The following is a 14002-nucleotide window of genomic DNA, read 5'->3' as shown; positions in this document are numbered from 1 at the left end:
TCTCAACATGTGAACCTTTATTTATTGAGTTCTCATAACAGTTAAAAATTTGATTAATATTGTCTGTACTTTTTGACTATCACTTCTAAAATTCTACATCTTTTATTATTCACTAAAGACAATGGATAGGAGACAATGATCAGAGGTACCCAAAGAAAATTTTAAAAAGAATGAATATAAGTAATAGAGAAGGGGCAAAGGAACAACTAGAATTATGAATACAATGAACAGGATCATGAAGAGAATATAGAGCATGGCTGCTGATGATCAGGTGAAGAAATTGGGGATAATCATTCTGATGGATAGTAAAGTTGTTATGAACCTAAGAGCTATCTTTAAATGCTTGAAAGTATGTTTTATGAAACAGGTATTAGAGATAGCTCTTTGGTTTTGTTTTGTTATGTTGTATTATGTTTATTTATTTAATTGTTTGTTATTTGTTTATTTGTTTATACAGAGTAAAAAACTCAGTAGAATATTCTGAAGTTGCAGAGATGCATGTTAATACCTGATATGATATGAGTGAAGGGGAAACTTAATGATAAAGAAGGCTATACAAAAGTGGGTGATCTACCCAAAAAGGAATTGTGTGTTCCATCACTAAAAAAGTTTGAACCAGAGTCTGAACAATTCATTGTCAACATGATTTTAGGTAAAGCTTAAGCTTGTGGAACTCTGAGGTTCCTTCTAACTATCAATGTATAATTCTATGAGACCAGTCTACACAAAAAGTAAACCACCTAACTTTTATCTCATATTTCTCATAGAAGCTATAATACACCTTAAAATATATTGGCTCTTTTCTATACATCCTAATTGCTTATGTGTCAATATAGTCTCAAAACAGAAGGAAAGTGAAGAAAAATATGATAAAATCAGTTGTACCAGTAGCTAATATATATAGCACATTAAAAGTAATAGAAATATATATTTTGTCATTTGATTTTTATAACACTCCTGTAAGATAGGTATGCCTGTTTTCAAATGAGTAAATTGATACTTAAGCTGATTGAGAGATTATGTGTGTGTGTGTGTGGGTATGTGTGTGTGTCTAATCTGAATCTACATCTTTCTCCCTTTGAGCCAGATACTCTACCACTATAACATTCAGGCTCTTAATATTATTATAAAGGCAAAACATAAATTAGTATAGTTTTGGCAGATAGAATGTAACAGTTACCAAATAGTCGAGATCTTCAATCTTCTAATTGCCAGGTATATGATAATTTGTTCAAACTCTCATTTCCCAGTAAGACTTAGAAATGCTTGCATTCTCATTGTCTCATCTTTGAATTGAGGAATCTGAGGTTTTTTCTATCTTTAGGTTCTTATGTTATGTACCTATGGTCTTAAGAACTTTCCTTCTATTTCACCATTTACAATGAATGTTCTCTGCACAGTTGGCTATATCTAGTAAGTGCTTGGAAAATAAATTGCCTTGGATTATATTAGCAGTCATTATTTTTGACATCATCCTGATAGTCATAGTAGTAGTCATTTTCATTGTCATCATCATACTAGTAGTAAGTATTAATAATGGTGGGGATAGTAGCAGCAATGGTAATAGTAATAGCCACAGTAGCAAAAGTAATGTTAATATTTAGAATTATTATTATGCCATTCCTTTGATTCCATCAGTGTAGATAAGGAACATAATCTAGGAAAACCAATTATCATCTTTAGTACGTTTTAAGTTTTAAAGAACTACCTGGGGTACCAAGAGGTTAAATGGCATTTTGAGGTCATATAGCCAGTATGTAGCTGACTTTTTTGATTGCTACATCAGCTCTACCCACTATACCACAATTCTTCTGAGCATGTCATTAAATATAAGATCGTTTATTTTTTTAAATTTTTTTGCAGGGCAATGGGGGTTAAGTGACTTGCCCAGGGTCACACAACTCGTAAGTGTCAAGTGTCTGAGTCCAGATTTGAACTCAGGTACTCCTGAATCCAGGGCCAGTGTTCTATCCACTGTTCCACCTACCTGCCCCTAGGATTGTTTATTTTTGGTGAAGAAGATCTTATATGTGTAAATAGTAAAGAAGAAAAAAAATAAGGCCCAGAAAATTTGTTACCCCCTTTCCATAGGTTTTGATACTATCTTTCTAATGGAATTTCAATGAACAAATATTTACTATTATGTACAAGATATGTGGGAACTTGGAAGGCTCTGTTGATAATTGCAAATGCTCTAACTCTAACTGATTCTCTAACTCATTTCTCAGCTTCAAGTATCTCTCAAAATATCCTCTACATAAGTAAGCTGTGGTGTTAGAGCAGGGATACCCCATTCCCATAAATTGAGTATTAGCTCTAGGCTTGTCAAGATTATTTTTGCTCTAGACTGAGTTTATGTTATGAGAAGTTAAAGAGAGAAATCATGGTTTTCTCACACTTTCTGCTTTATTGTATTCCCACTGTAGAATAGAACTGGAAAGATAGATATGTGTAAAAATATGTAGATATTTATATGTATATGTGTATGTGTATATGTATGTGTATGCATATGCATATCCACATGTATGTTTGTGTATATATGTATAAATATACACATATGCATATTTATATATATACATGTGTATATGTATATATTTATTTGATCCTTAGATTAGGGCACTGATTATGTCACTATTGCTTCCAAAATGGTTCTAAATGCTTCCCTCCCTTAAGAAAAAGATCATCAAGGGAGTGACAAGCCCAAGGGCATGGAAGGTGAAAGGGAGGGGGGAGAGAGAGAGACAGACAGAGAGATACAGAGAGAGAGAGAGGAAGAGAGAAGAAGGAGAAGAAGAAGAAGAAGAAGAAGAAGAAGAAGAAGAAGAAGAAGAAGAAGAAGAAGAAGAAGAAGAAGAAGAAGAAGAAGAAGAAGAAGAAGAAGGAGGAGGAGGAGGAGGAGGAGGAGGAGGACAATCACTACCACCACCACCACCACCACCAGCATCACCACCACAGGGAAGAGGATGAGGAGGTAGAGCAAGAAGAGGAAGAGCTAGATGAGGAGAAGGTGAATGGAGATAAGGAGGAAAGGAGGGAAGGAAGGAAGAATAAATATTCCACTTTGATTACCACTTTCTTTCCTTAATCACAGGAATAAAGGGACAAACCAGGAGTCTATAGCTATGGATGCTCTTTAATATGAAGCCAGAGAACTTTTGTTACTGGAATTCATTAAAAAACATGTTTAACCTCATCCATCTCCACCCCAAAACAGGGAAAAACAGAGACCAAGAAACTAATCATAAGCATTAAATTATGAATTTTCTTTAGCCAGAAGTTTGGTTTTATATATATATATATATATATATATATATATATATATATATATATATATATATATATTTCTGTGGAGCTGTTAATTTCCCCTGTTATATATGTATCTTCTATAATATGACTTTTATCATATTTCTTCTTTGGCCCCTTTGTTACAGAAGCCTTTAATAGCTTATCATTGCTTAGAGGGTAAAACCCAAACTCCTGAGGCTCATATTCAATTAATTTCAAACTGCAAAGTTAATCTAAGTTTCAGGATGATTATCGTATATTTATTCCCCCAAAATTTTCAATTTATTTTTTCCATTTCAAGTAGACTTGCTCATAGTGCTCTGAATGTATCTTATATTTTGTTGAAGCTGTCTTTTCTCTACTTTTCCCACTTCTCTCATTTTGTCTTTCTTCCACTACAATTTTATTTTAATATTTTGGTAATATAGGAAATCTCATCACCAGTTTTGCGAGAGTGATTCATTTTTCACTTTTTACACTTCCATTCTCAAAAAGAATTGATTATATCTTAGAGGGGTCACAGCGTGGGTCAACAAAGGGGATGCCTACAAAAATAAATAGTAGAATCTTGAAGCCTTTTTAAACTTTTCATATGTTTCTGTCATATCTTACCAAGTAAATTTTATTAGGTTCAGAGGACACTAAGGCCAGGATGGAACAAAAAGATAAACACACTGGATTTTGGAGTCAAAGATCCAAGTTTCAAATCCTGGTTCTGCCCCTTATTAACTGTGTAAACTTGGGTTGAACATGTTTCTGGGAGATAGTTAGATGGCACATTAGATAAATTGTTGGGACTGGAGTCAGAAAGATGTGAGTTCACATCTGGAATCAGACACTTACCATCTGTGGGAGCCTGAGCAAGTAAATTAAACATTTTCTTCAACTATAAAATGGGGATAATAATGTCCATTTTCTACATTGCAGCTACGATAAAATATTTATAAAATACCCAGCACATAGTAAGTGCTTGTTTTTTTTCTCTTCATCAGTAAAATGAGGTTGGAATATATATTCTGTTAGTTTCTTTTCAACTATAGGACTATGAGCCTTTATAGCTCTCAGTGCATGCTGAGAGGAACTAGAGACCCTCTGAGATTTTCTTCCTAAGCAAAGACTGCTTCTTTTGTGCTTCTCCTACAAGGCCCCCATTTTCTGCTCATGGATTGAGAAGAAAGAAAAATTCCTTCTTTCTTTGCTGAGTCCAGTCTGAAAGTTCAAGAAGGAGAAAGTTCTCCAAAGGGAGGCCATTATAAACTAGCAAAGAGATGAACCTACCTTTTATATACTTAGTGACCAGTAAATAATTAATAAACATTTATTAAGTGGCTACAGTGGGCCAGGTACTGTGCTAAGTGTTAGGGATATGTATGTGAAAAAAAAGACTGCATTTGTGGAGAGAAGCTAGGATAGATATATCCTCAAATCTGTCATTTCCAACATGGCTACATTCATTTTGACATTTTTTGAATTGTCCATAGTGCCCCAGTAAAATCATCATTAGGAAATATCATCTTGCAAGCTTTTCAACTAGCCTTATTTACAGTCAAGAAGTAGTTCTAATCACTGAGGACTAATCAAAAGAGGTCTCTGTATCAGTTTAGCATTGGGCTACTGTACATGTCTGCATAGGTAGATGGCACAATGAATAGGATACAAAGCTTGGAGTCAGAAAGATTCATCTTCCTGAGTTCAAATTTGGTCTCAGATACTTAGTAGCTCCGGGCATTTAACTCTGTTGGTCTCAGTTTCCTCATTGTTAAAATCAGCTAAGAGAAGAAAATGGCAAACCACTCCTATATCTTTGCCAAGAAAACTCCAAACGTGGTTACCAACAGTCAGCATGACTAAAATGACTGAAGAATAAAAATAAGATTGTGCATATCTACCTCCATTACATGAACCCTCCTAACAAAAGTCAATACCCTAGGGGGCAGTTAGGTGGTTCAGTGGATAGAGCACCAATCCTGGAGTCAGGAGGACCTGAGTTCAAATCTGGCTTCAGACACTTATCACTTACTAGCTGTGTGACCCTGGGAAAGTCACTTAACCCCAATTGCTTCAAAAAAATAATTCAATACCCTGTAATCTCAAGATGTTTGAGAGAATTCATTAATTGATTGGGGGATCCCTTGATTGTACTTTAAATAAATAAAATGAGATTAAAAATGGGTGAGAGTCAGTTATCGAGGGGACAAATTCTCGGCTTCAGCTGAAGCATAATATATTCTGCTCCTACATTTTACCTTTACTCTGTGTGTATCTCTCTGCTTCAAATATATTTCTTGTAAACATATTGTAGGATTCTGTTTTTTAATCCACTCTGCTATTCACTTCCATTTTATGGGAGACTTCATCCCATTTCCCTTCACAGTTATGATGACTGTGTTTTTCTATACATCCTCGTTTCCCCTTTGTTTGTTCTTTGTTGTTTGTTTTTTCACCCTATTCCTCCTCACCAGTGTTTTGCTTCTGAGCACTGTGTCCCTCAATCTATCCTACCTTTTATCAGCCACCCTTCCTTTTTTTTCCCCTTTCCTCCCCTGCTTCTGCCCTCCCTTCTATCAGTTCCACCCTTTCCCCCTTACCCTATTGCTTTCTCAAAGACTAATCTGTTTCTTTATTCAAATGGGTGTATATGTTATTCCCTCTTTAAACCAAATCTGATTAGAGTAAGATTGTGTGGTAAAATATGAAAGTTTTTAACAGTCGGTTAGGATAACTGAAAGACGCCAGTTTTTCAAGGACCACCCTTTTGGGGAGGAGATGAACAGTCTGCCTGCTGCGCATGTCAGACTGCCTGCCGGGTTTTTTTTGGACTTCCGGGGTGGAGAGAATGAGAGTAAGGCTTTTGCCTGCTTGGCGGGACTCCTGACGGCGCGGCACAGACTCTCTCTCCAAAGGTGGCCTTGTCGGTTTGGTGAGTTTTTATAAGGAATTAGAGTTTTATAAGGAATATAGACTTAAGACGATTTGTATTGTGTTTCTACTTTCCTATCCTTCTAATCAACATCACCTTGTGACTATCATAACTATAAATAAAAAGGTCTATCTAGAAAACCAAAAGCTGCTTCCATTTACTAGTTTGGGAGATAAATTAAGGGAAAGGTTAAGTAGGGGAGATTTATGATCTAATATCCAATTTTAAATCTCACAATTGAAACAAGTGCACCCCTCCCTTCTTTCCTTCTACTGTAATAGGTTTTTTGTATCTCTTCATATAATATAATTAATCTCATTCCACTTCCCTTTCCCTCCCCTCCCCCTTTTGTTCTTGCCCTTAAGTTTCTTTATATCATTACATCAAAATCTATTTAGTAACTATACCCTAATAGAGGTACAGATCTCAAAAGTTAAAAGTATTATCTTCCCTCATAAAAATTTAAACAGTTTAAACTTATTGAATAACTTTTTGCCCCTGTTTATCTTTTTATACTTCTCTTGAATCTTGTGTTTGAAGGTCAAATTTTCTATTCAGTTCTGGTCTTTTCTTCAGAAAACCTTGGAAGTCCCCTATTTCTTTGAATGTCCATTGATTCCCCTGAAAGATAATGTGCAATGGTGCTGAATAGTTGATTCTTGGTTATAATCCAAGCTCCTTTACCTTTCAGTATGTCATATTCCAAGTCATCTGAACCTTTAATGTTGAAGCTGCCAGGTTCTGTGTAATCCTGACTGTGGCTCCATGATATTTAAATTGTTTCTTTCTGGTTGCTTGGTGTATTTTCTCCTTCCCCTGATAATTCTAAAATTTGGCTACAATATTCCTTGGAGTTTTCCTTTTGGGGTCCTTTTCGTAAGTTGATTGGTGGATTCTTTCAATGATGATTTTATCCTCTTATTCTTCAATATTAGGGCAGTTCCCCTTGATCATTTCCTTAAATATGGTGTCTAGACTCTTTTTTGATCATGGCTTTTAGGTAGTTCAATAATTCTTATATGATCTCTCCTGGATCTATTTCCCAGGGCAGTTGTCTTTCCAAAGAGGTATTTCCCATTTTCTTCTATTTTTTCAATTTTTCTGCTTGATGGATTCTTGGTGTCTCAAGGAGTCATTAGTTCCATCTTCCCAATTCAAATTTTTAAGGTATTATTTTCCTCAGTAAGTTTTTGCACCTCCATTTCCATTTGGCCAATGTTTCCCATTAGGCCAATTGTATTTTTAAGGAATTGTTTTCTTTAGTCAATATTTGTGCTTCTGTTTCCAAGCTGTTGAGTCTTTTTTCATAATTTTCCGGTGTAACTCTCATTTCTTTTCCCATTTTTTCTTCTACTTCTGTCATTTGATTTTTTTAGGGGGCAGGCAATGAGGCTTAAGTGATTTGCCCAGGGTCACACAGCTACTAAGTGTCAAGTTTCTGAGGTTGGATTTGAACTCAGGTCCTCCTGAATCCAGGGCTGGCACTTTATCCACTGCACCACATAGCTGCCCTCTCTCATTTGATTTTTTTTAAGTGAGGCAATTGGGGTTAAGTGACTTGCCCAGGGTCACACAGCTACTAAGTGTTAAGTGTCTGAGGCCAGATTTGAACTCAGGTACTCCTGACTCCAGGGCCGTTGCTCTATCCACTGTGCAACCTAGCTTCCCCTCTCATTTGATTTTTAAAAAACCTTTCTGAGCTCTTCTAAGAAGGCTTTTTGGTCTTGATACCAATTCATCTTTTCCTTGTGATGTAGGAATTGATTTTGAGGCATCCCAAAGTATTACATGACTCAGAAACTTGGTTTTAAGTTTTATTAAAAGACTGCAAGGCCACAGAGAGCACACCGAGGAGAAAGGTGTCTGAGTTAAGGAGATAGAAATAGTTATATTTATATTGAAAAATGTAGGTTATTTCCTCATTGTCTTAGTCTCTTCCTTGTGGGAAGTTCTATTCCTATTTTGGAATACTTGGGGTCCTAGGACATCCCCCAAGGTGAGTATCTTTTTACTAGGGGTGTGTTTGTGTGGTTTAAATGTCATAAGGTAAACTTGACACATTTTTCCTTCTGGGCATGTTCCTAAAACATGTTTAAACTTGTCAGACCCCAAGGGTCTCTCTTATGAAAATATCTTTTTCTTAAGGTCTAGTTTCTATGCACCATTTCAGTTTCCTGTCATCCAGGATGGTTATCAATGGCTAGATTACTAATGATTTATTCACAGATTTGAGTGTCATCCTTGCACAGGGGCCATGTTTATCTTCTCTGTATCATTCCAATTTTAATATATGTGCTGCTGAAGCAAGCACTTATTTATGCTTTATTAATGGTCCCTGGCTACTATTTCCTTAGGCTTCTGTTGATAATTTTTGTTGATAAGAATAAAACCCTCTGATTATCTTTTTTTTTTTTTTTATGGTGAGGCAATTGGGGTTAAGTGACTTGCCCAGGGTCACACAGCTAGTAAGTGTCAAGTGTCTGAGGCTGGATTGGAACTCAAGTCCTCCTGACTCCAGGGCCATTGCTCTGTCCACTGTGCCACCTAGCTGCCCCTTTCTAGTTATCTTTGATATGAACTCAGGTCTTCACTCATCTTTTAACCCTCTGGACACCTCCATCACCTTGAGATTTCATATGTAGGAATTTTGAAAGTATTGTCCTCACCCTAATTTGTTTTGGTATTCCCTGTTGCTACGGAATCTGTTAATGTTAAGGGTCCTTTTCCATTTTTTACTCATTTTGTAGTCTATTTCTAAACTTATAAAGTTGAGGTCTCCTCCTGGGTCACAGGGGCCACTGTTGAAAGCTTCTTGTGCTGGGGGATAAGGGCCTGGTCACTAGCTATCTATTCTGAGGCCTCTGTGGATTTTAGATTCCTCACTGCCCTGGGATTGCTCCCTGAATTGTAATGACTTAGCCAAGTCACACCTGTTCTGTGGGTAATTCTCTATTTTTCAGTTTGCCCTATCAGCCAGGTCAATCAGTTCTCACAACTTGCCTTCTGTGCCAGCAGTTTACTGAGCCAGAAGCAAGGGGCCTCAGCTACTGATTTGTGCTATAGCCAGGAATCTCCTGCTGACTTGTGTGGTAAAATAATGGAATATGGTAGAAGCCCAGGGGTCCAACTTGATTGAATTAGTAGTGTTTGAATTGGGTGTGAATGAGAAACCACTAAGTACCCACTTAAAGTGATTAGATCTTGAACCACACCTAGCCCACCCTGTCAGACCTTAGTCTAAATTTAGCCAACCCTGAGAAGAAGTGTCCTCAGAGGCTGTGGATGGTGTCATCAATGGGGAACCAATCGCAGCCAAACTACTTGAAAGACCTCCCCTTTAGGGGAAGAGAAAAAATTAGAAAAGTGGACCCCAACGGGAGGTAACACACACTCTCAGAGAGATACACTCTCGCAGACACTCACACACTTTCTCTCCCTCTGGTTTCAGAGCTGATTAGAGACTGGCTGCTGACTCCCATAGAAACTATGGACCCCAGTGGTTTGTTAAATCCAGCCCTATGAAATAGCTCAGCTGGAATCGAGTTTGGGGATTGGATTAGGTTATTGTTAAAGCCAGGGAGATTATCCATTTTCCTCTTTCCCTATTCCCTTGTCTTTCACTTTATTAATTTCACCTTTGCTGTGTATTTTATTCCCATTAATAAAACTGATTCACTTGTGGAAAAGAGGCTGTTAAACTCCTTTCTTATTGGCCTGGGAGAAATAACTCAAAAGGCAGTTCAGATAAGAGGTAGTTTTGGACCTAGAAGTCCCTCATTATTTTCTGAACCCCAATATTACTGCGAGCTACCCAATGAACTCTCTCTATATATTAAATTTGGCCCATACACTTGCTCAGACCCTCTCCAAACTGCACTGAGCTGTGCTATCCTCCCTTTTTGCTCAAATGAGACAGACTTTTACTGAAGTGTTCTAAATTATTTCAAGATGGATGATTGTCTCTCTATCTTTTTGTAGTTTTTTGCAGTTCCAGAATCTGTTTAGAGGCTTGATTTAATGTTGTTTTTGAGGGAAGCTCGGGAGAATTTAGGCAACTTCCTGGCTTCTCTCCACCATCTTGGCTCTGCCTACCTCGAGAGGTCAAACTCTTAAAATGACTGGGAAGGTAGAGGAATTTACCTTGTTGAAAAGTTCCCGGTCTCTATACAGAGACTAGAACAAAGTATACTGGGAGGTAATATAGAAAACATTTAAAATATAGAGGACAAGAAAGAGCACATATACTATTACCTTTTTGGTCTTGTTAGAGGAGAAGATGATTTACTCTAATGATCAAGGAGTAGTAGTAGTTTGGGAAAAGTTTGGAATCAACCATATGGGAAATGTAATATAGATTGAATCATGGCAAAATATGTGTGCATGATTGCTAATATCACCATACTAGCCCATAAAACTCCAATTCATCCATGATGGATATAATATATTTTTTATTAATACAAACTTAATACTTTAAGATCTATAGTTATTTCCTTATAGAATCTTGTGTGAAAGTGAAAATGTATTTTTATCCATATTTTACAAATCTATGTCTAAAAACAGTTTCGCAATTTGCCCTTTACCATACATGTACTAAGTGTTGAGTGGGATAATTGGGTTTGAATCCAGATCTCTTGTCTCCAAGTAATATGTTTTTTTTTCTTCTCCATAATAAGCTACTTCTTTATGATATAAAGTATTGTTTTGTGCAAAAATGCATTTCAATTCCATGTAACTGAAACCTATGTAGAAAACTCTTTAGAATATAAAACCATTCATAAGGTGAGGTCTACTTTTATAAGCCCATTTCTTGATTTATTTTATAATATTTCCACAATAGCATCTTACTCTCAATTATAAAGAAAGAGCAATGTGATTTAAGAAGTGAATGCTGAGTAAAACACCAATCTTACAAAAGCCCGAAATTCCTCTGAAAGCTGAGTTTTAAATCAGTCATCTGGGACTCCATCCTCTATCAAGATCACCCTGAGTCTATCAATTCTAGTGACTTTATCCTTTAAATGATATCTTGTGTAATAGACCTTTAAATATCCTATCATCACATGTCTTTAAAAGTCATCCAGAAGCTTAATGTAAAATGAACTTCATGTTGCATATGGCCTCCTTTGGTAGCACAGTAGGGTCTCTGGTTCTCTTTTTATACTCACTCACAACATTTTATGCATCAAAAAGTCAAAGCTTGGCTGATTGCAAAAATAATTTAGACACAGAGGGGAAAGAAAACCTTTTTCAGGATAGAGCAGAGTTCTATCAGCATTTTGCCTGTTGTGTTTGGAGAACTATCACAGATGTGCAAGCAGATCCAATTCACCTTAATTCATCCTGGTTTAATTAGCAGCTGGGATGCACCTGGCACAAACATAAGAGCATAGTAACAATTTCAATTATGGAAAAAAACCAAGGGTCTGTTTTCAGTAACTCATTCTTTGGTTTCTTAGTTATTAAAGTATTTAAATTAGAATATTCCTAAATGGTTTTAGTTAAATAAAGGGAGTGACTTCTGACTTTAGCTGATCCTCATCCAAATGAGTAAGGAATATGCTAAAGAGAAAATTTAAGAACAAAAGAATCTGGTTTTGGATTCATAGATTAAGAGCAATGAGATAGATAATGAGGGAAGACCATGAAGAACCATCAGAAGAGCAGCATTTTTCCTTCTTTTGTATGTCTCCCTCATTTAAAATTGATATGAAAAACATGAGATATGGTAACTACTCTTCTGCGAACTTGTCTGCTAAAGTTTCTAAAATTAAAGTCTGCTAAAGTTAAAGATTTCTTAAAACTTAAATCCCTAGTCAAGATATAACTCGGTTGAAAGCAATCTTCCTATAGAAAAAATTCCCAAGCAGGACAGGTAGGTGGCACACTGCCCTTTGATTCAGGAGCACCTGAGTTAAAATTGGATCTCAGACACTTGACACTTACTAGCTGTGTGACCCTAGACAAGTCACTTAATCTTCAATGCCATGCCAGAAAAAGAAACAAAAAAACCAAATTCCCAATTTATCTCACTTTCCTCATTAAAGTATTCCTCTATAATAAGCTACATCTGTACAATATATAATAATATATAAGCATTTGGGTAAATATGTCCACCCAATACTAATGTCTATTTATTAGAACTACATAATATCAAATTTGGAAGTGTCCCCAAAGATCATTTAATCCAACTCTTAGTTGAAACAACATTTCTCTATGATATAGGGATTGAAAAAAGGAGGTTTAGGAAGAGAACCTGTTGGGGGTGGAGAGTAGGTAACGGTTCTCCCGTCTTGGGCTTAGGGGATGTGTGACGAGGGGGAGGCGGAACCCACAGGAACTGTCGTCCGAAGCTAAGTATGATTTGGCATCCGATGCCCAAGGTGAGTGTGAATTCCCCGGGCCAGCCATGAATGGGCAAGCAGACACTGAGGTTGACTACAACAAGAAATAATAGAACCTGAAACAGAAGCTCAAATTCCTAATTTATGAGCACGAGTGTTTTCAGGAGGTACTAAAGAAGGCACAGAGAAACATGCTGAAGGTGTCCCGGGACAAGAGTTTCCTTTTGGATCGTCTTCTGCAATATGAAAATGTATATGAAGACTCTTCTGATTCAGATGCCACAGCATCCTCAGAGAACAGTGAGACCCAAACTCACTGAAACACCAGCCCCCAAGAGGAAAAGAAGTCCCCCTTTGGCGTTTCAGTACCCCCTTCCTCAGGATTTCCCCTGCAAGCCTTGGGGGGGGGGGCTCTCTGTACCTGAGCTCTCTGACCCCCCTCCATATTCCCTCTTCCCCTCTGACTACTTGGCCCTGCAGCTGCCTGAGCCCAGCCCCCTGAGACCCAAGTGGGAGAAAAAGCCCCTCCTACCCCAGAAGCTCAAAATGGCATTGAGGCCATCTGAGTGTCCAGTGGGGGAGTTCACCGACCTTCATAGGCCGGGGACCTGGTGGTGCTGAGGTAGGGGCAACACTAGCCCCACTGGGTGCTCCTAAGCTGCCTCCACATACCAACCCGAGCACCTTCCTTACCTCGCCAGACGTTCAGTGATACAGGGCATAGAGATGATGCCCTAGGCGCTGATAATGACCTCGTGATTGACATCTCTGAATGGACGACCTACCCTAGTCCTTCCCCACTCCAGCTGGTAGTAGCAACAGAAGTAGAAAAGACAAAGAGTGGTGTGTTTTCGGAGACATTTACTGATGACCAGTCTTATTGGTCTGGACATTGACAATCAGAGGAGACCTAAACATGCAGCAAGGCACCTCCAAAGAAGAGGCAGGGAGGCATCTCCCAGCCCTGAAAGCAGGAACATGCCATGTTTGGATTTGTAGCCAGTGGCATGCAGGCAAGGCAGAGGTCAGCACAGGGCTTACTTCCCACCCCCCCACCCCCATGCTGCCATATGCTTTGCTTTGCTCTTTCCCTGGATGATGCAAGCAAAAGCAAAAGGAGCAGCCAAGCCTCCTCTTTCCAAAGGCAAAGGCCCCTGCACCAGTTACCATTTTAATGAGGCAGCTAGATAGGGCTAGTTTATTTTGGTTTTTACTGAAGATTTTTATTAAAGGGGTGCTGGGTGGTTTTATTTTTGTTTTCTGAAATTTTCTCTCTCTCCTTAAATCCCTCCTAATCTGGTCTACCTCCCACTGCAGGGAGTTTTGCCAGGGCAGCTTGGAGAGGTGGACTAGAGGAGAAATGACCTGGTTGGGGGGAGGGAGTGGGGCACGAAATTCTCTCCCTCTCTGAAAGAAAGAAAGAAAGAAAGAAAGAAAGAAAGAAAGAAAGAAAGAA

General features: G+C 37.9%; 1 non-coding gene and 1 pseudogene across 1 annotated transcript; one reads left to right on the top strand and one right to left on the bottom strand.

Annotated features, from left to right (window-relative positions):
• Positions 1–8409: 8409 nt before the first annotated feature.
• Positions 8410–8516, bottom strand: LOC122744889. The gene has a single exon (XR_006355225.1). It is a non-coding gene; the product is annotated as a U6 spliceosomal RNA (small nuclear RNA).
• Positions 8517–12611: 4095 nt separating this feature from the next.
• LOC122739419 lies at positions 12612–13442 on the top strand (annotated as a pseudogene).
• Positions 13443–14002: the final 560 nt, after the last annotated feature.

This window comes from Dromiciops gliroides, chromosome 2, assembly GCF_019393635.1.
Source record: "Dromiciops gliroides isolate mDroGli1 chromosome 2, mDroGli1.pri, whole genome shotgun sequence".
NCBI classification, from domain to species: Eukaryota; Metazoa; Chordata; class Mammalia; order Microbiotheria; family Microbiotheriidae; genus Dromiciops; species Dromiciops gliroides.
Note: the sequence above shows the minus strand (reverse complement) of the source record. Positions and strands in the feature narration are given on the sequence as shown.